Source organism: Scylla paramamosain, unplaced genomic scaffold, assembly GCF_035594125.1.
Source record: "Scylla paramamosain isolate STU-SP2022 unplaced genomic scaffold, ASM3559412v1 Contig84, whole genome shotgun sequence".
Classification (NCBI taxonomy): Eukaryota; Metazoa; Arthropoda; class Malacostraca; order Decapoda; family Portunidae; genus Scylla; species Scylla paramamosain.
In genome coordinates, this window is record NW_026973749.1 from 323,722 (window position 1) to 340,293 (window position 16,572).

Here is a 16,572-nt window from a genome sequence, read left to right on the forward strand (position 1 = left end):
TTTTTTTTATTTTACTGATCATGGTGAGTGATAATAGAAAAGTTTGGCTTAATATAAATGTATTCATGTGTTTTCTCGTTGCCATGATAAGTTAATTTGTTAATTGCTTCAGTCTCTCTCTCTCTCTCTCTCTCTCTCTCTCTCTCTCTCTCTCTCTCTCTCTCTCTCTCTCTCTCTCTCTCTCTCTCTCTCTCTCTCTCTCTCTCTCTCTCTCTCTCTCTCTCTCTCTCTCTCTCTCAAAATTCCATCATATTCATCACTTTATTGCTGCTCCCTCCATCTTACTCAGAGGGCGCAGGGTGAGGTGGCGAGCAGGGCGCCAGAGAGCAAAGAAAGATATGAAGACAGGAAATTAGGTTTGGAAAAGACAGTGGTGGGTCGGCGAGCGGCGGGTTATGCGGCGATGTGAAGGGAAGAGCCGTGTGTGGAAGGCGTCAGTGAGGAGGCTACTTGGCCGCTCGTAATTTAAGTCTGAGTTGTGAGAAGCAGTGAACTGAGAAATAGGAGCAGTGTAGGGAGGAGTGAATGAATAATTCAAGATGCACAGTAAGGAAAGGGGAAGAATGTGTAGGGCTAGAAGGGGAAGAAGGAAGAGGCTTAGATTAAAGAGTAAAGATGAGGCATCTTCTTTTCATTATTTATGGATTATCGCTGTTATGGCGAGTAAAAAGAAAATATATAGGAAATAACTTATTGGTGATCAGTAACATTAGTAACACGTTTACTTAAATTAAACCACCACATTGGCATCTGTTGAGGGTGGTTAGGAGCGATCACACTTCAGTCTGGGAGGCGAGGAGCCAGCATTTTTACCTAACTTATAGCCCCTCTTTGTTGTAAGGTGCCTGGAGACGCAAATTGCATAAACGTACCTTTTTCTTAAACGCTTATAAAATGTACATTGTAAAAAATAATCTATAAATTTTACAGAAAATTCACTGGCAACAAGGCTGCCGAACTTTTTCTCTAAAATTTACAGTTATCTGTAAACAAAAATTTCCATATAAATAACAGATTTTCTGTAAATTTTAAATGTTTCTGTATTTTTTTCCTTGTAAATTATCACAGGATTTTTTTGTATACCATTTACAGAAATTACTCATCAAAAAAAGGGGAAAATGTATTTCTCAATTTTAGTCTATCTTACTGGAACAGTACTGGCAAACAGTATTTGTAGTTTACATGAACTTGTGAACAACTTAGCAGTATCAAATTCTTAAGAAATTTGTAGTTAATATCCATAATGTATCAAATTCTTAAGAAATTTCTAGTTAATATCCATATTGTGTACACTTGATGATAGTAGTACAGCACATAGATCCTTCATTATATCAAACTAATCTGGAAAGTCTGGGTTGATAAAAAAAAAAAAAGATACATCTAATGACTTGTTGGCATATGACCCTTTTTTTTGTATATGCCAAATTTTCTCTGTACATCAGAAAAAAAGTTTGTATACTTGTGTATGTGTACTACTGTATATGCAGTTAAGACAATACAGTACATACATATCAAATTATGACTTTAGATACAAATGGTAGACATTGCAATGCTGCTGCTCTCACTACACATTACTGTTTACAGTTGCCAGCTGATCACACGCCTGAATGCCTGCTGGCCAACTGAACCATGCACCACATATTAATAAAGTGTATTCAGTATACACTGAGCAACAGTTCAAAAGGTCGACTGACTGGCAGCCAGGCAGGAGTATATTGTTTCCTCCAGATGGTCAGCATGTAAACAAAAGGCACACTGAGAGCAGTGGGCAAGTGGTATACATAAACTTTTTATGACAAACTGAAAAGTTCGCTGTATGCAGAAAAGAGCAGATATCAGAAGAAACCAGTGTTTGAAAGAGCAAATTTTATATATTGAGGTTATATCCTGAATCAACAGCAATGTTTTAATTACAGCAGTAAAATGCTGTAAACTTTCCAATATCCATCCTAGTTATTATCCAAAGGCCCATCCGGAGACTGCAACATCTGGATAGGGATATAAATGACTGTAAAACATCCGGATAATGACTTACTGTCTGAATAGTGACCCTTACCCTCCAGATAGCAACTCTTACTGTCACGATAGCCAATCAGACACTTGTTTGGATAATGACGAGTCTGGATACCGACAGTCTGGATATTGGAGCGATGGAAATGCGACTATTCAGTACTCGTGACATTTTTTACATTTAATAACAATTTAAGTAAATAAATACTAAAATCATAATTGACTCAGTAGAACATATATTTACTAGGGCACTTTGAGGACTTTTTTTTATGAATATTAAATATTCTTTTCTATATGAACAGATCTTGAGTATATCACACATCTACCTGATTATGTACAAAAATATTTAATTACGTCGGTGGGAAATCACTTCACCTGAACCAAAGTATATGAAAATAAGTTAACTGCTTCCAGTATCTGAAACATTCTTGGGAAAATAAGCAAGGTATTATTTAAACTGTATGTGTTTATGAGAGAAACACAGAAGGAATGCAAGGACTGATATGTGTAAGGAATCTGATAACCAAGCTGAAAAAAAAAAAAATAATAATAATAAAAAAAAAGAAAAAAAAAACATCCTTTTAGTTAAAGCACAGCATCAGTAATAATAAACATGGGAACTTGAATCCTGTCCTACTGCCCATGGAAAAATTATAAAGGTGAGACAATTCATAGGAGAAAGATTTTATTTAACACAATGTATCCAACAGCATATCGGGTTAGGGCATGGACAACCTACATTTTCCTCATATTCTCATGTAAAAGATGAACTACATAAGAGGCCTCAAAATAAAAATGAGGTAAAGGAAGAAATTACCCGAGCACATTTTTAAAACTAAACATACATTAGACAAACTTGCAAAAAATATTTCCACAAAACTACACTATACAATTAAATCAATTACTTGACACTTCATCAAAGAGCATTCCTAAAAAATAATAAATAAATAAATAAAAATAACAGTGAATCTAAGCATTTCACTACATCACCAAGCATGGAGAGAACTTTACATAATCATCATCATTACACTTCATTAAAAGAGAATTTAAGAAAAAAAAAAATCATAATGAACCTAGGCATTTAACTATACATCAACCAGCATGGAGAGAACTTTACATCATCAGCATCATCATCACCATTATAATCATTACATACACAAATAAAAAAAAGCATTCCAGAAAAAATTTGAACCTAGGTATTTAATTTACATCACCAATCATGGAGAAAACTTGCATTATCATCATCATCACCACCATTATAATCATCATTATACTTGCATGGAGAAAACTTGACATCATCATCATCATCACCTTTATAGTCATTACACCATTATTAAGAGCATTCCAGGAAAAAAAAAAGAAAAAAAAAAAGAAAAAAAAAAAAAAAAAAATATATATATATATATATATATATATATATATATATATATATATATATATATATATATATATATATATATATATATAATGAACCTAGGCATTTAAGTACATCACCTTTACAGCATCACCATTATAATTGTCATTGACACATCATTAAAAAAAGAGCATTATTTAAGTACATCACCAAGACTGGAAGAGAAGTTTCATCCACTTGTGTATCACAATTCTAGTTTCCTCCCCTCTAGTGGCTGACAGCATCTGCAATAGTTAAGATAATGAAAACATGATACAAAAGTTGCATTGTTGTCTTCAGTCTTGAACGCACAATACAAGTACTTCATATAAACAGTAAGGTATATACTACAGGGCAAATTGTTTATTTCTACTGAAGTCAGTGGTAATAAATAAATTGAATAAATGATGGCCCACTAAGTTTCCAAATAGGGATGACCAGCCCCTTTTTTCCAGGCACAAGCACATTAAAGCAATCTAACCGTCATAACACACTCATAGCATCTCTAATAAAATTAGTAATCAAACAAATTAATTATTTGTGAGGTAAAATGAAATGGTAAATAAGACACTGTAATACATGTGACTTCCTGGAAGCTTATTTTTCACTTAACAAAAACCCAATATAAGTGTTCCAAGATTTCTTAAAAGAAAATAATGATGATTAATCTCCATAATGATAAAGCAATGTTTTCATAAGTAATAAACATTACCTGGTGGGATTTAGCTCCTCCAGTCTACATCAGCAATACCATTAATCAGGGACAGGACCTTCGGATGGACTTCAGAGTGCCTTTTGCAATGTTTTTTTTTACTTCTATCTTGCTCCCCCATTTGGGATTGATACCAGCAAAACATCTGTAGTGATGGAAGGTAATGTACTATGGAGGTACACTGGAGGTGTTCTGGACAGATTTATCTATATGTTTATATATATATATATATATATATATATATATATATATATATATATATATATATATATATATATATATATATATATATATATATATATATATATATATATATATATATGAATTACCTTTGAATGAACTTGAGTGTTGATGCAGAATCCATGGGGTACCTTATATTAAAGTTGTAATAGGAGGCCAACAGCATAGCTAGGCCAGTGGTAAATGTGGCAATATGCTCAGTGACAACAACACCATCAATTGACAGCATATATCTTGTTGTAGTAAACCTTGATTCTCCTGAAAGTATTAAAAATAAATAAATAAATAAAAATAACATAGCCACCTGGTCAGGATTTCATGACTTGTCTCTAGCATCTTCACCCCTTTCTCACCAATCAATGCTTGTGGCAGAACTGCAGTAGATATTTTACCTCCTCTTCCTAAAGCTTTTTCCACAAAAGACCAGGTAATAATAATGATAACATAATTTTTATGGACCACAAGATACTTCTCTCTCATAATTTTTATAACAAATACCCACACATCCCCTTCCTGTTTATTAAGCACAAAGGAACCAATTAATAACTTTATCAAAGGTAAAATGATAAGAAAATTACAATTATTTACACTGCTCCTGGTTGTAATATTACACCTCCTTTGGTTACATATGTATATAAATGATAAGCTAGTCCCTTCCAAGTCATAAATGTCATTTCTTGTTGTACTGGATACCTCCTAACTTGGTGACAAGTCATCACAGAGGTCTGAATTTGATGAGTAGACCATTTCAGTTGGCAAGTCCTTAACTGTTTGATATGTGTGATGCCTACTTATGTGTGATTTAAATGTGGTTGTCTTTGAGAACATTTTGGAGCACTGATTAAAGGGGCACTGAATCCTGGTGCCATCATCAATGTGCTGTCTCAAATGCTTTAATAAATCCTTCATTTTTATCATAAACTTGTTGGCACAAAAGAGTTTTACACTGTAATTTCAAATGGAGACTTAAGATCAACAATTTTTCATCACTTTTTGACCTACGTTCTTGATGGTCTTGGTATATATGAGCCTTTAGCCCTGCATATGATGAAAGTGTCCATTTGGAATCCCTTAATGGGCATTTGATAACTCTTCTGTATTGATTTAAATGCAACAGGCAATGATTTACACAATTTTTCACTGACCTTGATACATGATTACAGAGAGGACATGAAGACTCTGAATCCATGACACAAAAGTAATTACTAAAAAATCATTAGTACTTAACTGTGCTTGCCCTTCAGGTATTCAGAGATTATTACAACACTTAAGAAACATACTTTTTTTCTAAAAGTGGTAGTGGACTCATGGAACAAACTCCACTACATTTTCACTCATTCATCAGTCTTCCACTCATCTGTGCCCACCAGCCGGATGTAACAGATTACCACTTAACCTAGGTAATCAACCTAACAAACTAATGAAACTAACCATCATAACCAAACCAAACCAAATTAGACTGACCTAACTAACCTAACCAAGCCAAACCAGCATAATTTAACATAGGTATATAATCAAACTAACCAAACTAAGAGTGCAGATGAGTTTAGTTAATTATTTAATTTACCAATGACTTCATGCATAAACATAATTTATATTAGGTAGGTAAAAAAAATGTATACATCATGCACAAATAAACACACTTAATAATGACATGGCTTACAAGCTGAGATTAACCAACCATTGAATTGTCACTTACATGCGAGAGAGGAGACCAGGAATGTTGTTGGATGGAAGGCCTTTAGGCCTTAGGACCTTAGGAGGTAGGTAGGTAGAATACTGGCTAGCTGTGCCCTTGGTGATGTTTTTGTTGAGGCTGTATAGTTCAGTCTTAACAACAGCGTCAACTTAGCCTCTAGTGTCCCAGAAGTGCAGTAAGCTGACAGTATCAAGCTTGATGAAAGTACAGGCCTGGGTCTCACTCAGTACAGGATAAAAAAGGTGTAGCTACTGGTCTCGTACTGGCATTTGGCAGGCACCTCGTATTCATAAACAGAAAAATTGGTGGTTCAACAGTTGGAAATCTCGATGTGCATGTAACTACTCCTATGCTTTTATTATTTTTCTCATCATACTTCCTCAAAATTTCATACTACTAAATGTTTGAACTGAGATAACAAAATATATTTCTTACCTTGCATGTCTCCCCAGAGTAGAATATTCCATCTTCTGGTTACTGAAGTTACTAGGTCGAAGTAACCTTGCGTCACCGAAATATTATATAGAACGTTTGAGCTTTTCATTTCATTATGAATAATTTTCATCATCACTTTAAGTGAAAATATTTGTATACGATAAATGCACATCGACATACAAAGGCGCTACATGACAAGTTTTCAGTAACAGTGCCACGTGTCGCAATAAACAATGCACATGACAAATAATATAGAAAAAAAAAAACATTTAAAGTATGTTTTTAAGGCTATTGGTATAACAGCAATGAATAAGTATTACATTCCAAGTATTTAATGAAGAATAATATTGAAGACAACCGCTTAGCAACGAAGAAAAAATGCAACATTTACAGACACCCTGTTGCTTTGATTTACAGTGTTTATCTGTATTTAATTCTATCTCGATAAAATATTATTTAGATAATATGGAGGCTTATGGTGTCTCGGCACACACTCAACATTGCCTGTTAAATGTTAACAAGGACTGAGCCAAGAAATTCAAGACATCACAACCAAATTGCATGTCACATACAACAGTCGGATTTGTAAACTTTGGTTACAGCTATTTCCTGTCAGTATTTATGGGAAAAATACTGTAAAAACAACAATTATTTTGTACAGTGTAGTAAGAAAGTTCCCTTAAAGACACCTAACGAGTAAGACTTTTGCACACACACACACACACACACACACACACACACTATGGCAGCAGCAGGAGCACAAGCAACAGCAGTCCGTACTTTGTTTCGTTATTGGTGAAGAAACACTATTTCTTCTCTTTGTTTTTAGGTTTTAACACGGTCCTCTGATTTTGTGTTTGTGTTGTCGGATGCAGCAGCGACGGGACGTTTTTCTTTCCTCGCAGCCAGATGATGTAGACTGGCTTTTTCCTGCTCCTCCTGACACACTCACAATTTACCGGTGAGTGACGGGGACGGAGCAGTTTTTGTAGTGCAGTGTACGTCCTTCCTTTTTTAGGTTTACATTTAAGTGAAGCCTGTCATGCTTGCCTATGTTATTCCATGTGCATGTAAGGTAAGGCTGCTTGACAAAGTGTCTGACTCACTGCAGACACTTGCTTTATGCTGTACTGTAATAAACAAGTAATTTCTCAATGTAAAGGAAACAGTGAGTCACAAAAGTGCCTCTCAATATGATTTGGTAATGAAAAGTAGAATACATGTATGAAGTATGTATGTATGAATGTATGAAGTAAATAGATAATAAATAAGTGAATAAGTAAATAAATAAATAAATGGATGAATTAATGCATACCCTAGAGAACATTTCATACCTACTGAGCTTACCATAGCAAATACACTGATATGCTACAAAAAATGCACACAAGTATATGAAGATGGAAAAAAAATGGGGGAAGTTTGTCTTGTTATGTTATTTCTTTGGTTACTGCTCTTCTGAATTTGCCATCAGCATGCGTCTCTCCTTCCCCACGCTGACGCTACACAAGACTTTCACTTTTATTAGGTTCCCTTTCAGTAGTCCAGGACTCAAGCATTTTCTTCATTCTTTCATCCCCTTCATTAGTAAACTTTGGAATTCTCTGTCTATTTCTGTTTTTTTTCCCCTTCCTGTGACTAGTTGTTTTAAGAGTATTGAGGCACTTCCAGAAACATATTTAGATTTTTTATTATTGACTTTCTTTTTATCTTTTCTCTTTTTTTGTCTGTGTGTATGGAAGCGACAACTGAAAAAATATTTTTTTGTTCCTCTGTTTGCCATTCGCCAAGAAGATATGAGAGTGTGAGTATAAGTAGTGGCTATATGCAATGTTAGACTACCATTTTATACTGACTCTAAATTAAACATGCATTGCATTGTTTAATGCAGTGTTTCAAGTTGAGCCGTCCAATATCTTTTGCATCTAATTGATTTTTGTGTTCGGCTATTTGAATTTTTATTTCCAAATGCAGTTCTATGTTTTTAAGAAGCATAAAGGGTTGGAGAAAAATAAAAGCTTTCCTGAGATGTAATAGGTGTTAATGTTAATAACAGTAGTAGTAGTAGTAGTAGTAGTAGTAGTAGTAGTAGTAGTAATAGTAGTAGTAGTAGTAGCAGTAGTAAAGAGCAGGATTATCAGCTGGAGTGACATCAATTCAGTTTTTCTATTAATTATGTTTTCTTACTATTATTCCACACCTTGTCAATCCACGCAAGGAAAAAAAAAGAAAAGACAAAAAGAAAACGTATTTTAAAAAAGTGAGAGGCAAGACCAGCAAGTGAAACACGGCCTGCCTTCTCCATAGACTTCACGTGTTTATTGCCCCGCTACAGTCTTACATCTTACTGATCTGATACAGTCTGATACATCTTACAGATGTAAGATACAGTCTTACGCTGGAGGCGCTTAATGTGGTGCATTTGTATGAAAGAATTTACTTTTTGCCATGAATATTTCTCTCTCTCTCTCTCTCTCTCTCTCTCTCTCTCTCTCTCTCTCTCTCTCTCTCTCTCTCTCTCTCTCTCTCTCTCTCTCTCTCTCTCTCTCTCTCTCTCTCTCTCAGTGACGTGCATGGGTGTGGGTGTCGAGAGGAGAGCAAACGGCCAAATGTACGGCGACAGGCTAGTGTTTGCATGCGCCGCGTGGGGCGTGCAGCTTGTATGTAAAAGAGGTAGGCAAGTGGTCGGGCGGGGACAAGGAGGAGGAGGAGGAGGAGGAGGAGGAACAGGAGGAGAGGGAGGAGGAGGAGGAGGCGTAGCGTAGCGTGGTCTGGATGGCGTGCAGGATTATGTGACGCTCAGAGGCAGCTTCCCTACACTGTAAGCTTCTATTAGAGTGAGCCACGTGACGGGGTGCGCTCTCAGGGTGATTGCTTGTATTCTATGTAGCCTGGCGGGGCTGTAGCACTCCCTGCAGGTTATTGGCTCAGGAGGGTGAGGTAATGTCGGATGTTAGTGTGGTACTCTGCTGTGGGTGATGAGTTGTGTTTGTAATGATACAGCGCCTAAAGTTTGTTAAAGTGATGCAGCTTGTAGAGCATAAATACAGTGACATCATCACCACTATAGTCTTTCCCTTTACGCTGTGACGGAATGATGTAGTTGTGGTGATGTAGTCTGGGATAATGATGTACACTAGAAAAAATAAATAAAAATCCCAGTAATATCAACAGTTCCATTCTCGTGAAAGGTTCAGTGTTCCTCCATTATTTTGTTTATCTTCACCATTTCCACTTTATGTTTACTTAACTTGACAAGTGTGTTCTACGTGTGCCCCTAGGCGAAAAAAAAGCTTACCATTTTATATTCCTTTTTCATATCTTGATTTATACAAAACTTTTTTATTCAACGATATCCTCTCTCTCTCTCTCTCTCTCTCTCTCTCTCTCTCTCTCTCTCTCTCTCTCTCTCTCTCTCTCTCTCTCTCTCTCTCTCTCTCCAGAGGAATACTAAGGAATGCACTGGAAGACCAAACCTTGAGGTATTGACGAGGCTGTTTGGATAATTATTGTACATTAACTATTTGTGGGAGATACAGGATAGTACAGAAGGTTCCTCCCCACCAATCCCTCCAGCAGAAGCTGACAAGATACAGGAATTGATACCACGTGGTATAGAAAAACCACATAGAACTTGAGAGAATAGTGAGGGAAAGAGTTGTGGTCTGTCTACTTTTGTTTGTGAGGGAGAGTGTAAATGCATGATAGTTGTGTGATGTGGTGTGTGCGTAGCGCAGGTGAAGGCACAGTTTGGTTGTTGAGGGGTGGTGCAGCATCCTTGCGTTGCGCTTTCCAGGGAGGCGGCAGTCAATCAAGCCACAGCTTCGGTCACTGGGTTTGTGTGCCTTCCCTTTAGAGGCTGCATACACAGGTTATCCCCAGCAACTTTGACCTCTAGTACTTAAAATCACAAAGTTGATCAATAACAGGAGAATGCGGACGAAGAAAATAAGGATTACATGTGATTACAATGGATAACCAAAACAGAAACACTCCCACAGGTCTTTACATATCGCTTTGGAATTAATTTAGATTAACTACCATTTAGTAAAGTAAGCTAGAGCAGTGTATGACTTCTGCCAAACTGACACGCCCTTGTGCTTGTGCTGGCGTGGGAAAACCATCGTGCAGTGTGGGGAAAACTGACTGCATTTTGATTGGAAAGAATGAAGTGAGATTTTATCATTATTCCTAAGGAAAATAAAAAAAAAGGAGGATCAGGAGGAGGAGGATGTGGTGGTGGTGGTGGTGGTGGTAAAGTTCGTAATTTCTCTGTTCCTCCTCCTTAGGGTGAATTGTAGATTTTTTCACTCTTCTCAAAATTGCACAAGTTTTCCTTTCTTATTGCACAAAATAAAATAAAAAAATCAATATTTCCGAAAAGACGGTATTCAAATTTAAGAGAAAGCTTTTTCACTTGTCTTATTCATTGTGACGTAACATTCTGAGGTAATTTGTGCGCCCACAGGCAGAGACAAAAGGGTGTTTGAAGTGGACGCTTTTGCTAATGCCGTTATTACTCTCTAGTGCAGTGATTTTCATCTCTTTTCAGGCCATGGGCCACTAACAAAAACAGAAAGAAAATTTGGACCCTTTCAATATTGTTTTAATACAACTAATCAACACTGCAGTTCGGTGGCCAGTGGCCACAGGCACGGTGGTCCACAGCACTTGACGACTCGTGTAGCCGCGTGGAAGCTGACAGAAATGAACAGGATGGCTCGTCACCTTGACGCGTATAGTACGAGTATGTTCTCAGGCCCTAGTCCCGGATGGCGGCGTGAATCTTGAACATTCGTTGTAGATTAAACTTAGAAGTGACTCGAAGTATTACCTAACAGCTACAACTTAGACTCAATGGTTCTCTTAAATAGAAATGTAATAATAGTAGTTATATATTTTGATCAAAATTGTTCATCCTGAATTTTCCATTTAATTTTTATCAGCAAATACAGTAGGCATCCTGTGGACCACCCTAAAGAGTCACTGTGGACCACCAGTTGAGAACCATTTCTCCAGTGTGATTGTTTCATGTGGAAGGGTCATATAATTTAAAAGGACTCTTGAGAACTCTTCGGGACTGAATGTAATGCAGGTCTTGCGAGTGATGCTCGTCAGAGAGAAGCATGTGTTCTTTAAAATTTCAGTACTTTTTTTTCTTTTTCTGTGCGTTGAGTTAGGTATTCATTTACTTTTATGATCAAGTGTCATCTGACTACCACTTAATGCTTCCTTGAACTGCCTTACTACGGTTCTTTTCATGGAAAAAATTCCAAATAACGTGTTACATTTCATTGGTGGCATGATTTCCCTTTAAAATGAATGCAAAGCAATCAATGTGGCACGTTCCATATCCATTATTGTGTCACTTTATTATGCATACAAACACTCCTATTAACGTATCACATCCCGCCCCTGGTGTGATTCCCCTCACCATGAATACAAAGCAATCCAAACGCTACAGTTCAGCCCTGCTCATGAAACACACGCTCTGATACAACTAGGCTTTTCACTTACTTTCAGCCCTTGTTTTCTCTTTAATAGTGCGAGAGTTCACTGGCCTCTTCACTCTTTGATCCCTTTCCCAGTTAAACTCCGTAATTCTCCCTGATTTTTATCTAACTTCCCAAACTTGTTATGACTTGAACTGATCATATATGTTTACTCACCTCCGATTGACTTGAGTTGCTATAAGAGACGAGTATCAAGACACCTTCCTAACTAAATGAACCAACCTGATTTAACTCTCTTTTCCATCCACTCTTTACCATGCGGAAATTAAGTGGTATTGTAAACTGTAACCAAATTGTTAGCCTTATGATCTATTCTAGACTCTAATAAGTGATCTGGAGACTATGATAATAACACGCTCCCTCCACTGCACACCAGCTGTCCGTAATGTATCATGTCCAGTGGCTGTTAATATAAACTGACGCTCTATTAACCTGTCATCACTAATCAGTAATCATTCACGCACAAGCTCATCCTCGTCACCACAACATCACCATCACCGTCACCATCACCACAGCTTACACTCCACTCCACCATGATTCTGTCCCATACCTCACCCCCGCCACCACTAATCATTCCTAATTAATCTCCTGTCCCTCACCACCACCACCACCACCACCAACAACAACAACAACCACAACAACAACAACATCACACCTCATTCTCAACTTCTCTCATTTTCAGGAATTCCTTTCTTCTCTTCCCTCGCTCCACCATCCTTCATCCTCTCTGACTTACTTTCCATCCTTCCTTTTGCCGACATAATGCTTGCAACAGACGCCCCTCCTCTTCCTTCCGCTCCACCTCCCGTCCCGTAGTATTAGCATGGCCTTGTCTCCCCTTATAAGCAGGGAGCTGTGGGAGGAACTGGAGGGATGCTTAGTAAAACATGTCGAAATAGCGTTGCCTAGCCGCCGCCGAGTATAGGAGTGTATTGAGGGTGCATTATCTCGGTACAGTGGCGGTGAACGGGGAGATGGATCGGTGAGTATGTTCAGGCGCAGATAGAGAAATGTGTTGTTGTTCTGACGAATTGATTAATGAATAGGTATCTGGTTGAACAGGTAGAGTTATAGATAGATGGCTGGATGGGTAAATGGTTAAATAGATCGACTGGCTGATAAATAGATATATAGATGGACAGATGGATGGATAGATAGATTGATAGATAGATGAATAAATGAATAAGTATTTAATTAGATATAAAAATAAATAGATGAGTAGATAAACAGTTCAGTAAGTAGAAAATAGATTAGGTAAATAGACAGACAGACAGACAGAGAGACAGACAGACAGACAGACATACTGAATTAACGTGTCGTGTTCTGAGATATTGCAGGGAATTGGTTTATAAATGGTACAGTAAAACTCACAAACATTTTCATATTTTAATTAATAACTACTAATTATTTACATTTCTTACAACTCAAAATTTCTCACTCGCATTCATCTTTAAATCATTCAAAGTTATTAGGTGTTACCTTATATCTCTTCAACATATTCACTGATCAACGCAATCATCGTGCAAAACACAGACAATATCACATGCACAAACAACAAATATTCAGTCGGCGCCATTAATGTTCAGTGAGAAAAACACACATGATATCAGCAACACATCAATCACTATAAACATTCCATTTCTGCTTTCTTGTGACTTATTTTATCTTCACTTCTTTCTTTTTCCTTATTTTGTTTTCTTTCGTCTGTTTTTTTTTTTTTTTTGACAGTACAATATATATTGTGGTATGGGGGTCACCACAAACGCTAATTCTTCAAATTAGATTGATATAAGTAGTGGCGTTCCTCAGTGTTCAATCTTAGGACCGATCCTCTTCATAATATACGAGTATATCAATGACATAGACGAAGGAATCAGAAGTAAACTGTCCAAATTGACAGATACTAAAATTGCTAACAAGACTGACACCAAACCAACGTCAAATTTTGCAAAATGATGTATACACTCTCATTGAATGGTGTGAAACGTGGCTTATAACTTTGATTTTGATAAATGCCACGTATTGAATATAGGAAATAGCAATCTGCTGGAAAATTATAAAAAGTAATCCCCCATCAATAGTTTGGATCCTGAGAAAGATCTGGGAGTTTTAGTGACAGCAGATCTTGAACCAAGCAAACACTGTACCGAAGTCATTGAAATTGCTAATAAATTAATAGTTTTCATTAAGAAGATCTTTCACCTTCAAATCTGAAAAAAAATAAATAAAAAAATCTGGCTTTGTACAACTCACTTGTACGCATTCATCTTGAATACAATGTACAGTTTTTGTCATCCTACTACAGAAGGAATATTGAGAAATCAGAAAAAAAGACAATACGAAGTAGAGTAACGAAAATTACTTGAAAGCTTCGCAATTAACCCTACAAGGAACGTCTTAAAGAACGAGATCTATTCTCCCTATCCAAACGCAGGCTAAGAGGGGATCTGATATTGCTTTACTAAACTTTTAAGGGTTTCAGAAATATGAGACCCGAATTCTTCCTAAAACTCAACATGTCTAATGTTACAAGAAACAATAACAAATAATAGGTAAGCGATTTCAAACAAATGAAGCCAAACATTTTACTTCAATCGTGTCATAAATATGTGGAATTGTGTTCCATCAAGCGTCGTTAACTCAGGTACTGTACACTCATTGAAAACCTGTCTTGACAAGTATGTAGACACTAATTCCCGGTTGTCATTGTTCATGTCTGAATAACGAACACGTTCACTCCGTACTGTCCGTGCTGGCATGTAGATTGTATGTGGTAGAAGTAGTCCTCCTCTCTTTCTTAGTTTCCTCTCACATTCCATGTTGTTTTTTATTTCTATACAACATGGTACCATTTCCTTTCTCAGGTGAGCCTTGCCTGGAGGGATAGGGGGTGGGGGATGGAAGGACCCTTCTTCTGTGCTATCCTTTCTCTACCACTAATAGAGTAGAATAGTTACCCAAACAAACTTATAAGAACCTCTTGGTCTGTTACTGTTTGGACTTTTTTTTCTGCATAACAAATAAATTCAGTACATAAGTAACAGAAAAAAAAAAAAAAAAGTAGAAAATATAGATGTAAATGCCAATGACACCGTGCAGTGCATAAAGAATAAAAAAACAAGGTCTCCATCGTTACAAATACTGAACTATCAAAACTTACAACTTACAAGATACGACACGGAAATAAAAGGACACAAACCCGCTACACTACAATGATGGTGCTGATGACGATGATGACGGTAATAATAATAATTATAATGGTAATAATAATAATAGTAATAATTATTATAATAATAACTAATATATATTAATATGTAATAATAATAATAATAATAATAATAATAATTAATAATAACAATAATAATAATAATAATAATAATAATAACAACAACAACAACAACAACAGTACCACTTCACTGCGTATCGCCTCACGCGGGGAGCAGGGGTGGGAGGGGCACAGGTCTTTCTTCTTTTTCATGCAGTATTCTTTTTTATACCTATGAAGCATAAACACACTTGCAGCCTCCGCTGGTCCCCCTACCCTCTCTCCCTTAATCCCTCCCGACGCCGCCCTTCCTCCCAGTCGGAAGCTTTCATCCTGCTGATAGGTAGTAAAGCCTGTGTGAAGAAGTGAGTGCTTCACCAGCTTTTTCAATGACATAATTTGATTGATGTCTATGTTGAGAGTGGACGTGAATTACGAATAAAGCAATCCGTGGTTCTCTGGGCTGAGTCATTCTCGTGCTGCAGGATGGACAGGTGTAATGTTGTGTTGTTGTTATTGTTGTTGGTGATGGTGGTGGTGGTGCAGCACAGGGGAGGGTTCCAGGAGGCGACTCCAGACACAAGGAATGCCCGCCTCTGTAAAGTTCTCTGATCTCACCTACTGCTATTTGCACTCCACGACATGCTCCCACAAGTCAACAATTATCTAATTATCACTGTGGGCATGAACGCTCACTTTAGAATCAGCAGCAGTTTTTCTTATTGAACTTTTGGTGCTGCATGAACACTGGAGGGGAAATCATGTGTTCAAATATATTTTGTTTACCGTTGGGGTTTCGTTGCGTAGTGACAGTCTTGGGAACCCAGTGTGTGTGGGATGCCAGCGGTCATATCCCATAGAAAATACAATAAAAAAATAACGTAATGAAATTAATTCACATCATAATTCTTTAATACATACTGGCGTGAACATTAGATGGGGAAATAGACCAACTTTACAAAAAAGATGGGGAAGATGGGGAAATAGACCAACTTTAAAAAAAAGAAAAAGGGCCCTCGTGGCCCAGTGGGTAGAGTGATGCACTTGGAGTTTGGCGTGAGGGAAGTGAGGGGCGCGTAGGTTCGAACCCCCCTCTCGGAACTCACAAAAACCTTCAAAGAGCATCCCTCCATCACCATGTGTGCCTCAAACACACAGGTACGGTGATGGAGCTGCCCACGGGGAGGAGGGGAGGTGAGTGCGCAGCACCTCCCTACCCCTCCCCAGGGGAGGAAGGCACCGCCTTACCGCCCCCGGGAGAGCAAGGGAGGTGAGTGCACAGCGCTTCCCTTCTCTCCCCTACCTAAC

The 16,572-nt window shown here is 37.4% G+C and overlaps 1 protein-coding gene and 1 long non-coding RNA gene across 8 annotated transcripts in view; one reads left to right on the forward strand and one right to left on the reverse strand.

Annotated features, from left to right (window-relative positions):
• LOC135098821 (circumsporozoite protein-like) overlaps positions 1-16,572 on the forward strand; it is a 132,522-nt gene that overhangs the window by 54,539 nt on the left and 61,411 nt on the right. The window lies entirely within an intron of this gene.
• On the reverse strand, positions 3,490-7,433 carry LOC135098816 (uncharacterized). Its single transcript, XR_010267408.1, has 4 exons — positions 6,055-7,433; positions 4,445-4,613; positions 4,116-4,260; positions 3,490-3,648 (listed from the first exon to the last, which is right to left on the reverse strand). It is a non-coding gene; the product is annotated as an uncharacterized LOC135098816 (long non-coding RNA).